Raw genomic sequence first — 10,816 nt, forward strand, 5'->3', positions numbered from 1 at the left:
CCAACGCCCCCTCCCACACACACACTCAGTCAACCACAGCTCCTGGCAACTGTTCCTTCTCAGTGTCTGCCCCTCTCACCATGGCCCTCAGGAAAAGTCCCTGGTCTCTCTCCACCCTCCCCACCCCCAGCCATTTCTCCCCTTTGGCCTAGATCTTCTCTGCTGTCTGCAGCTCCAAACCTCATCATCATCCAAGGCAGCCCATTCTACAGAGTGGCAGCGCTAACTAAGCAAGCTTTCCTGCTCCCCCACTGGAAGTCCTCCTTGTTGTCTAACCTTGCAGTCTCCTGCTGCACTTGATGTTTGCTTGCTCCAGGCTGCAGAGGGCACTGTTGTTTGGGTGGAGAAGAGGAGTTCTTCAGGAGACCTGGACCCAGGAAGCCAGGTCATCTCAAACACACGACAACATCAAAAAACAGCCCCTGCCCGCCATTCTTCCACTGCCCTCAGCTCCAGGAGAGGCAGAATCCCCTTGCTGAAGGGACTTCCTGAACCAGCCACCAGCCCCTGCCAATGCATCCCCACTTGGCCCAATTCAGTGACTACAGACTCAGGCCACCCAGGCCCAGTGCTGGGCTCTGCGATGTGTCCCTGACGTCAGGAGGACACAGTCGTGAGAGAGACCTGAGCAGTGACTGAGGGTGCTCTCAGTCTGCTCTAGGGGCATGGGCCACGGCCCATGGAAGCTCAGGGAAAGGAGCAGTTGGCATCACATGGGGTGTGGGTAGCTGGGGGGGCCCACACTGGTCCTCCAACCCAGGCAAGTGCTCAGAGAGGGAATCAAAGGTCTGGGTGGACCCCTTGTCCACATCCCTGCCCCATCTCCAATCCTGAGCCTTGTTCCCTCTGGGATGGGGGTTGCTCCTTGGATTCTGGGACTCTCCTCCCAAATCACCTTTAATTCCCTGTCTCTCAGTTCCCCCAGGAGCTCCTCCCCTGCTCTACATGGAAGCCCTTCTTCACCCCGTGGGAAAAGCACAGGCCCCTCAGCTAAGTAGATCCAGGTCTGAGCCCAATTCCACCACCAATAGGAGAGTGACCTCAGCCAGGACTTCCTTCCCTGGGCCTCAGTTTCCCCATCTGTAAAACGGAAGTGATAACAGTTCCTCCCATGGAACGCTTTACAGTAGTCCTCCTTATCTGTGGGTTTGTTCTCCACAGCTTCAGTTACCTGTGGTGAACCGCAGTCCAGAAACATTAAATGGAAAATTCGAGAAATAAAGAATTCATAAGTTTCAAATTGCATGCCACCCTGAGTTCCTCACTTCACCTCATCACTTAGGCATCGTATCATCTCACATCATCACAGGAAGATCGGTGAGTAAAGTATAGTAAGATATTTTGAAAGAGACATCACGTAACTTTTATTACAGTATATTGTTCTAAATGTTCTGTTATTAGTATTTATTGTTGTTAATCTCTTATTGTACCTAATTAACAAATTAAACGTTATCATAGGTATGTCTGTATAGAAAAAACATAGTGTATGTATATATACAGGGTTTGGTACCGCCTGAGGCTTCAGGCATCCACTGGGGGTCTTGGACTGTATCCCCCGTGGATAAGAGGGGACTGCTGTAGTGATCTGAAGTAGCAATGCAAGTTCTCTTTATTCTGCGTTTCAGAGGTTCCCAAGGGATCCAAGCAGCCCCGGGGAGTGGGGGGACAGGCGGGCGGCAAGGCCCCCAAAGCCCCGGGTGTCTGGATATGGAGACAAACGCCTGAGCTTTCACAGCGAGCACCAGGTTAGAGCAGGCCCGGGTCCTCCCATCCAGGCCCCACCCGCAGCCGCCGTCCTGCAGCTGCCACGCGCCACCTTGTGGCCAAATATGGGACCACCTTCAGCCCACTGTCCCTAACGCCCTCCAGGCTTCTCTCCCCCGGCTTCCACCCTACCTTCCTGACTGTTACTTGCCCTCTTTCCTACCAAAATGTGGGGGTGTTTCGGGATCTGCTCCCAGCCCCCTGGCCTTCTCACACATCTCTCCTTGGGTGAGCACATCCACACCCAGGCTTGCTCATGAGCTTTCCACCAGTGACTCTTAACTCTGTTTCAACTCCCCCTTGGCAGCAGATATCTTGTATCACCGTTTCTTACCCTGAAATGAAATGACATACATATGCATATAATTCCCAGAAGAAAACCATCCCAATGCTAATTAAAATATCAGAGCAGGGCATCATTATAGGCTAGTGATAAAGTGCACAGAAACTGGTTCAAATCCTGGCTTCTACACTTCCCAGCTGTGTGACCTTGGGTAAGTCACTTAACCTCTCTCTGCCTCAGTTAGCTCCCCAGTAAAAAAGGGATTTTTTTCCTATGCAGCACTCTATTGCATAGAGTCGTTATGAGGATTAAACGAGGAATTATTCATGGAGCATTTAGAACAGTGACTGGCACATGTTAAGAGCTAAGTGAGTTTTGGTTAAACTAATAAGGAAAGTAATTGAAGATGATATGTATTTCAAGTAATAAATACTTTTATTGACTCCACTCTAAAAGAATGTCAAGTTGGCAACTCGAACACCACAATAGCGTTGACTTTAAGTACATAATATTTCGGTATGGTGACAATTCTGGGTAAGCCTCTGAACAAGAGAAAGAGCAATCGTCCTTCAGTTTACAGGGAAGTTGTATTTCCAGCAAATTCAGCATATGTTAAAATGCAGAGCATTCATGCAGAGATGCTCTGTATTTATATGCGAGACTTGGGCTCAGCTCAGATACAAACAGGTCTTTTTTTCCTGTACGTGGATGTCTGGCAGGACGGTCAAAGCCAAAATGGCACTCTTCATGCCTTCAGGGACTGTCCTGCACACTGAAGGGTGTCCAGTATCCCAAACCCCACCCACTAAGGGCCAGTTGCTCCCCTCCCTCCAGTCATCATGAAAACTGAAAGCACCCCCTATGCCCAAAACAGTGCCCAGGAGGTCCCTGGGTTCTATACCAACTACCAGAGGGACTTTTCCAAATTCCAAATTGTGTCTCCTACCTGTTAACTCCTAGTTACCCTCAGGCCAAGTCCAAATTCCTGAGTCCTCATAACTGAGCCCCCTGCTTCCTCCCCACTGAGCAAATCCACACCATCACCCCACCACTCCCTTACCCACTACACACTCAGGGAGCATAGCAGGTGATTAATACATAACAGGGCCTTCAGCCCTGGCCCTTGGGGATCTCACATCTAGTGGAAAGGTGGACACATGGACTTTGCTGGGAGGCGCTTACTCAGAACCTGATGGGGGCCCCAAGGACAGAGAGGTCAGCTGCCAGGCAGCAGTTTCCCAGAGGAGGTAGGGCCTTGGAGTGTGAATAGGAGTTTTCCAGGTAGACATGAGGCAGAAGGCTGCCTGGCTGCAGACCCAGCAAGGGCAAGGGTCAGGTGTGAGAGAAGGCATCGTGCCTTCAGTGACTGCAGACAGGTGAGTATTACCTGAGGGCAGGATGAGGAGGGGCTGTGATCAGAGGTGAGGCTGGTGCGTCAGCAGAGGAGGGCTTGTGCAGAGCTTGTAAGGTGCCGAGGAGATTGGGCTTTGTCCTGGGGGCACTGGGGAGCCATGGAAGGGGTTGAAGCAGGGAGGGTGACACAGTCAGGTTTGCATGTGGCAGAGTTCCCTCTGGGAGGAGTGTGGAAGGTGCAGAAGGATTCCAGGGAAAGGTCACAGGCCTGACTTAGGGCAGAGGACGGTGAAGAGCAGAGGTGGGCATTTGTGGGGCAGAAACAGCAGAACTTGGTGCCTGCTGGGGCTGAGAGAGAGTAAGAAACAGTGTCCCAAGCATCCCAGCTTGGAGAGAGAGAGAGAGAGACACACACACACACACACCCCACCACCCCCCACCCCACCCCCCACCCACCCCCCAGTGATGAAGATGGAAACAGGAGCTGGCCAGATGGCTTAGGGAGGGTGGTCCAGACAAACCCAGTCTTCCTGACTAAATGACAGGCTGCAGGCCCTTCTTGTGACACTAGAGGGAGCTCCAGGATAGGATAAGCTCCCCCCTCCTGCCAGCAGCCAGTCTCCACCCTTTCCCAGAGGGGGGTAGGACCCACCCACCGCTCAGATGTGTAGGCTCTGGGGTTCCTGCCAGGGCCTGGACCAAGTCCAGTGGCTCACAGTCTTGGGCCATCTCATCCTGCAGCCACCAGGTTTGTGGGACAGGGGAAGAGGGCATTTCTTGAGCTGGGAGTAGGTGGAGGCAGAGGTCAGCAACTGCAGGCAAGAAGTACAGATCCTACCCTGTCTCACCCTGCGCCCTGCCCCCTAGCCCCCTGGGGAGAAGGGGGGCAACCCACCCAGGATCACACCACTGTCGGTGGCAACACCCATCCCAGCCAGAACTGCTGCCCCAGCGGGGGACAGAAATGGACCAGAGCTCCCTAAGGTAGAGCAGCCAGCAAACAAACTGGAAGAATGTAAGCGACCTTTCCTACGAAAACTTGAGGAGTGGGGGGGCCTTCCCATGAGCCACCTCCCTAAGCAACCCACGGTCCCCGGGGCGTGCAGGGGAGAGCATTCCTGACCGCAGGCATCCGCAGGCCGGGAGGCAGGAAGAGGCTGGCAGGTTCAGGAGAGTGGCCAGAGAGCAAGGAGCTGGGTGGCCGAGGCGGCTGGGAGAATGGTGCCCGAAGGCAGCCTTGGCAGGCCTCCTGCGGGCAAGGCCTGCACAGCCTGGCATTCCCGAAGGAGCTCCAGCTGCAGCAAGGGGGTGGTGGAATCACAGTGTTTGGAAGGGACTGGCCTCTCAACTCAAGTCTAAATGGCACAATCTTTTAAATTTTTATGAAAACAAAAAATGAATAACTAATGCAGACACCGAAACAGGAAAGCCATTTCCTTCTAAAACTGACAGAAAGAGCACATCCAAGCCCAACATAATGCCGGCAGGATTTTAATAACCTGTAATGAAACAGGCCTTCAAAACCATCAGTGCTCACTTCAAGCTGCCTCTGCAGTTGAGCCAAGAATCTTGAATCTGAAGCCCATTTGAACAACAGTCATTATTGCCACATGGGGAAACCGAGGCAGAGAGGGGCGGACTAACCCAAGGTCATACGGCAAAGTTGGAACGGGAATGGGCTCCTGACTCCTGAGCTTGGGCTTCTCTCTGTAACTCTGCACACATTGTACAACAAATACACACACAACACACAAAACACACATCGCATACTCTGCACACCATACACACACACCACATACACATACTACATACCACACAGGAAATGCTCTACAAACTCAGGGACACAAATACCTGCAAACGTACAAGATCCCACAGATGCACAGGTCAGCTAACGTGCACATACACTTGCCTGGATAGAAGTATGTGGACAGCCACACGACGCCTGCCCCCCGGAGCACCTAGTACATACACAGACATGTTCACATGCACAGGTGCTCACACCACACAAATGTGGTCACTCCAAATCTCAATAGGCATATCCAGACTCACAGGACACACACACGTGCAAATTTCTATAGATATGCACAAGATTCAAACGCATCCCTCGGTACACACCTACAAATAGCCCTCACACCTACAGACACTGCAGCACACCTCACAGCCCTGTGAGGCCCACAAGCCAACACTCCGGGTTAGACCACCACATGCCCTTGCCAATGCCTAGGCCATACTGGCACTAAGGTCAGCAAGAGTGTCCCTGAGACCCTAATGCACCTCTGCAAGGGCCTGGGAATCTGAGTCATCAAAGTGCTGCCTCCATTGGGAGACCAAGGGCACCTCACCCTATGGGAAGAGCCAGGGTTGATTCCTAGCAAGTGCCCACGCAGCTCAGAGGGACCAGGGCTCAGCCCCCACACTCTCCTCACCTCAGTAGGCATGTGAGTGAGTGTGTTCAAGGGGGGCATCTTAAGGGGGGCGGGCAGGGGCGTTATATAGATCGAGGGAGACAGTTCACTTACTATATGGGTTTAGTAACCCACCCTCCCTGCCTTCCTCCCTTCCTTCCTCCCTTCCTCTGATATTTAATAAGGACCTTTTATGAATCAGGCAAAACAGAGGCACAGCTTCTGTCCTCAGGAGCACAGTCTGGGGCTGAGCTGTTATATTACATGACAATGGCTGTGAGGCCTCAGAGAGACCCGGAGCTGTGGGACATTGAGCAATTCATGTCCTTCTCTGAACCTCACTTTCCTCATCTAAGAAATAGGAACCATAATCTCCCTCACCACCTGTTGTGTTTGTTTTTAGAACCAAATTCAATAATAGCTAGAGAGTGAAAGGGAAAGTTCTAGTAAAATAAGAATCGGGTGTTTATTACGCACCAGCTGTGTGCTAGATTCATGAGATAGGAGTGTGGATAAGTGCACAGGCCCTGGAGTCGGAGAGGCCTGTCTGGGTTAAAATCCCTCCTTTGCCAGGACTAGCTGTGTGAGCTTGAACAGGTTACTTAACCTCTCTGAGCTTCTACTTTCTCATCTATAATATGAGACACGAGTGCTGTGGGGTAGTGATGTTGAAGTTCTTGGAGCGAGGCCTGCCAAAAATGCAGATGCTCAATTAAGTCAGTTTCTATTACTATTTATAAGCTTTCATTTATTCATTCAGCTAACACTCACCGAGCACCTACTCTGAGCCAGGCATGATTCTAAGCACTCTCCAAATTCTGAGTCATTCAATCTTTCTAACAACTCTATTATTATCCCGTTTTACAACTGGGGAAACCGAGGCACAGAGCTGTCCTATCACTTATTCAGGGTCCCAGAGCTGGTAGCAGGCAGGGCTAGAATGAAACCCAGGTCTGTGGGCCTCCCTTAATCCAGTTACAAGACGTGCAGTTCCCTCCTATGGTTTCAAGTCCTCCTCTCTCCCCAGCAGCAGCCCTGTTAAATAAATTATCCAGTAACGGTTTCTAATTCCCAGACTTGGTTGCAAATAAATTATTCACGTTGTAAGGCCTGCAAACCACCGGCTGGGCCTCATTACCCAAGAAGGGTCACCCGCCCACAAGATGCCACTCCCTCCCCTGGGCATGGGTCCTGGTGGGCTAGCCAGAGGCGGCCAGAGTTGGCAGGCGCTGGAGCCCTGCTGTGGGAACCCAGAGGAGGGGCTTTCCTCCTCCCATTCCCAGCCCCAGCCGTTGCTTTCTAATAAGCTCGCAGCCTGGGGTTGTCAAGGGAACATAAGCTCTAGGTTCCAGTCCTGGCTCTGCCCTGGACAGCTGTGTGACCTCAGGTAGTCTACCCTCTCTGAGCCTCTGTGGGAGGCTGACTGGCTGGCCTCCCTCCATCTGTGGGATGAGGCTTCTGCTGCCCAGCCAGGCCCTGTTCTGGAAGCTGGGGACAAAGATCCTGTCCTGTGGGGATTTTCAGTCTCCATGTCTCATCTTTTACTCCCAATATCCGGATGAGACCCTGGTCCAAGCCAGAGCCTTGAGGCTGGTTGTAGGGATACTGAGTGCTCCAGCGTCCCTCTTTGGGGCCAGTTACCCAGCCCAGCTGCTGGCAACATTGGCCACTGATAGCTCACTGGGTGGTGCCTCTGCCAGGGCCTGACTGACTAATGTCCCCGCTTCCTCCCCGCAGCTGGGACATTCTGAAGGCCCATCACAGCTCCAGGCACCCCCGCAGGGGCCTCTGCTGCAACCCCGTTGCAGGTCAGCTTCTACCTCTGCCCAGTCCTTCCTTCCTACTTCCTTGCAAGTCTGTCTTCCGAGGCCACGCCCCAGGAAACCAGTGTGCAGTCCTCCAGCCCCGCATCTCTTTCCAGGAACTCAAAGCTGCTTGTCACAGACAGAGCCAATCTCAACATTAAATGAGGCCCCATCCAAGTCACCAATACCCAATACCGCTTACAGGTTGAGCTCTGGTCCTAGACTGATCCCCAATCCTGATCCTAGACTGATTCCTGATCCTGGTCACACACTGAGTCCTGGTATCCCGTGGAAAGCAGAGGACCGTTTAGGACAGAACTGAGGGATAACCGTGGGCGGGAGAACGGGAGCGGAGTCTGGCTTAGACTGAGAGCAGGGCCGGAGGAAACCACGCTGAGGGGGCTGACCTCCCCGTCAGGCAGGGTCTCCTCCCGGCCACAGAATCTCACTCCACAGAGAGGCCTTTAGCAAAACAACCGAACAGGGCCTTCTTTATGGAAGAACCAAAATCTGAACCAAGAATGAGAAGAACCATAATGGCTGCCATTTCTCAGGCCACTCAGGCCACAGCACTTGGTCATGGCAGCCCAAGCAGAGTAAGGCCGCGCTCTCCACACCCGCTGCACACCCGCTTCACATCCACGCGCCCAGCCACCCACCCACAGCTGTGCAGGGAGCACCCTCCATTCCCAGGCCTGGGCCGAGCGCCGGAGAAGGGTGGGCAGAGCCTACCCTGTGGCGTGCAGGCGGGCAGAGGAGCCGCATGTTAAACAAACACACCCACAAAGGCCCAGTGCCTCAGCGCCCTGCTAAGGGCCGGGAGGAAGCAGCCCGGGACGCTGTGAGTGGGAGTAACAAGGATGGTCTCTTGGGAGTGTTCTCTGGGCCCTGGGGAGCTGGTGAGCAGGAAACCCACTGAGCTGTCCCCAAGGGCTTGGCCTCAAGGGACAGAAGCTGTGAGAAAGGCAGGACTAGTGCCCCAGCTGGGGAGACTGCAGCCAGCCCTCCTGGCCCCTCCAGCAGCGGGGTCCTGGGGGCTTGGCTGCAGCAGGAAGTCAGCCAGGAGGAAGGTGGGGGGGCCTTTTGAAAATCAGCGCCCAGGTTCTCTGTGAACCACCCAGCTGGGGCCCGAAGCCTCTGAGAACTGCCAGGGCTCCAGGAGATACCAGAGGCTCTTTCTGGAGGAGGGAACAGATGAGCTTGCGGGGGGAGGTGGGAAGCAGCAGGCTTCCCGGGAAGGTGGCGCAGGCGGAGGAAAGGAGAACCGGGTCCTGGCCCCGGGAATTTCACAGCACCCAGCGGGGCTTGACGCCCTCCACGCACCAGTGACAGTGATTACTGCCTTTGTTGACAGCTGACTGTGTTCCCAGCGAGGGCCACACATGACCTTATTTCGGCCTCACTAGATCCAGGAAGGTCTTTGCTGCTAGAAGTAAGATTGTTACAGGCAGAAAAACCGAAGTCAGGGGAGGTGAAATCTGTCACCAAGAGTGCGGACGTAGCCAGTAAAGAACCAGGTACAGCCCCAGTCTGAGTTCTTAACACTCCCCTGTTGTGCCCAGGAAACTGTGGGAGGAAATCTGCACCCAGGACGGGCAAGGCCCATGCTGGCTTCGCCTGGGGTCTTGTCTGTCTCCCACTAAACAGAGTTTCTTTCTTTCTATCCCTGTGGCACAACATTAGGCAGAGTTGGTGCTTAGAAAACACTATAAATAATCATCCTAAGAGCAGATGCTTGGAGTGCTCACCATGTGCCACGTCGCCACCACCCTAAGGGGTAAGTACTGTCATTACCCCCTTCACAGGTGGGGAAACTGACACACGGCTAGTAAGTGGTGAAGCCCTGATTCACTAGGCAGCAGGTCAGAAACTAAATTAACGAACTCATTGATGAGTGTGAGTAATGGTGAGTGGATGAGTGGGAGGAAAGGTGAGTAAGTAAGCCAGATGTTGAAGGAGGGACAGAGGGAGCAAAGGTGAGGCGTAGGTCTTGGTGGAGTGGAGAAAAGGCGGAGGCCGTTATCACTGTTCCACCTCCAGCTCCCAGGAACAGGCCCCTTTTCTCTCCTCTTGGGGAGTCTTGAATTCTTTGCCAGGCCGTTGTCGAGCAATAGTGCCCTCACCCCGGTCCCGCCCCACCTCAATCCACCAGAGCTGGGGTGTGCAGCCAGCCCTCGCCAAGGTAGTCAGGGAATGGGGAACCCTGGGCTCTTGGGTCTGGGGATGGGGGTAAGGTCAGAGGTCAGAGAGGTGGGTCTGGGTCGGCTCCAAGCCTGGGAGAAGAGACCCGAGACCCCATGGGGAAGGGCTGTTTGGACCAACCATTGATTCCAAAGATGCCTGCCTGCAGGGAAGTGGGGATGCTCACATCTCTCATTGTAGTGACCACGGGGCCTTGAGTCCTAAGTCCTGGGTTAGAGGAGATCTTGGACAAGTCACTGCCCTTCCTGAATCTGCTTCTTCACCTATAGAATGGGGACACGGTGCTTACCCCAAGGGGGAAAGTGGGAGCATAGAGTGGGATCACAGGAGGGCTTTGTACTGGGAGGGTAAAGGCTATTTTTATAAGCAAGGAGTGCGCGATCTATCTCTAGAGAAAGATATCGGGGCAAAGAACTCTCACAGTCTCGTTGGAGAGAGAATGAGATGCATGAAGCCTGGAGGGCTCCCTGGAGAGGAGGGCCTGAAGGACTTCTCTAAGTGGAAGTGGGGGAGAGGAGGAGAGAAATTCTGGCAGAGGGAACAGCCTGTGCAAAGGCCTGGAGACACAAGACTGGAGCCGGTTCAACAGTAACTACTGTTTATTCACGGTCAGACATACATTTAATCTGCAAGCAGCTCAGAGAGGTTGTAAAGAGTGATCCCATTTTACAGGAAAGGAAACATTGGCTCAGAAAGGTCAAGGGACTTGCTATGTCAGGGTCACACCACTGGTGAGCGGCAGAGCTAGGTCCAGCTCACTTTGCTCAGCTGGGTGGAACAAAGAGAGCAGGTAGCATGAAATACTGCAGTGGAGTTGCCGGGCTCTCCTCCTGCCACTGGAAGGAGTCTGCACTTTGTGCAGAGGGCAGTGGGGAGACATTCGTGGTTTCTGAGCTGGGAGGGGAGTGACTCAGGCTGCGTCCTCAGGTCCCTAGGTTCTGTCCTGGGCCATCTGTCTCCACCTCCTACACCTGCCACCCTCTGTATCCACCCACCCCCACCAT

The sequence above is a fragment of the Miniopterus schreibersii genome (genome assembly GCF_964146895.1).
Source record: "Miniopterus schreibersii genome assembly, chromosome: 11".
NCBI lineage: Eukaryota > Metazoa > Chordata > Mammalia > Chiroptera > Miniopteridae > Miniopterus > Miniopterus schreibersii.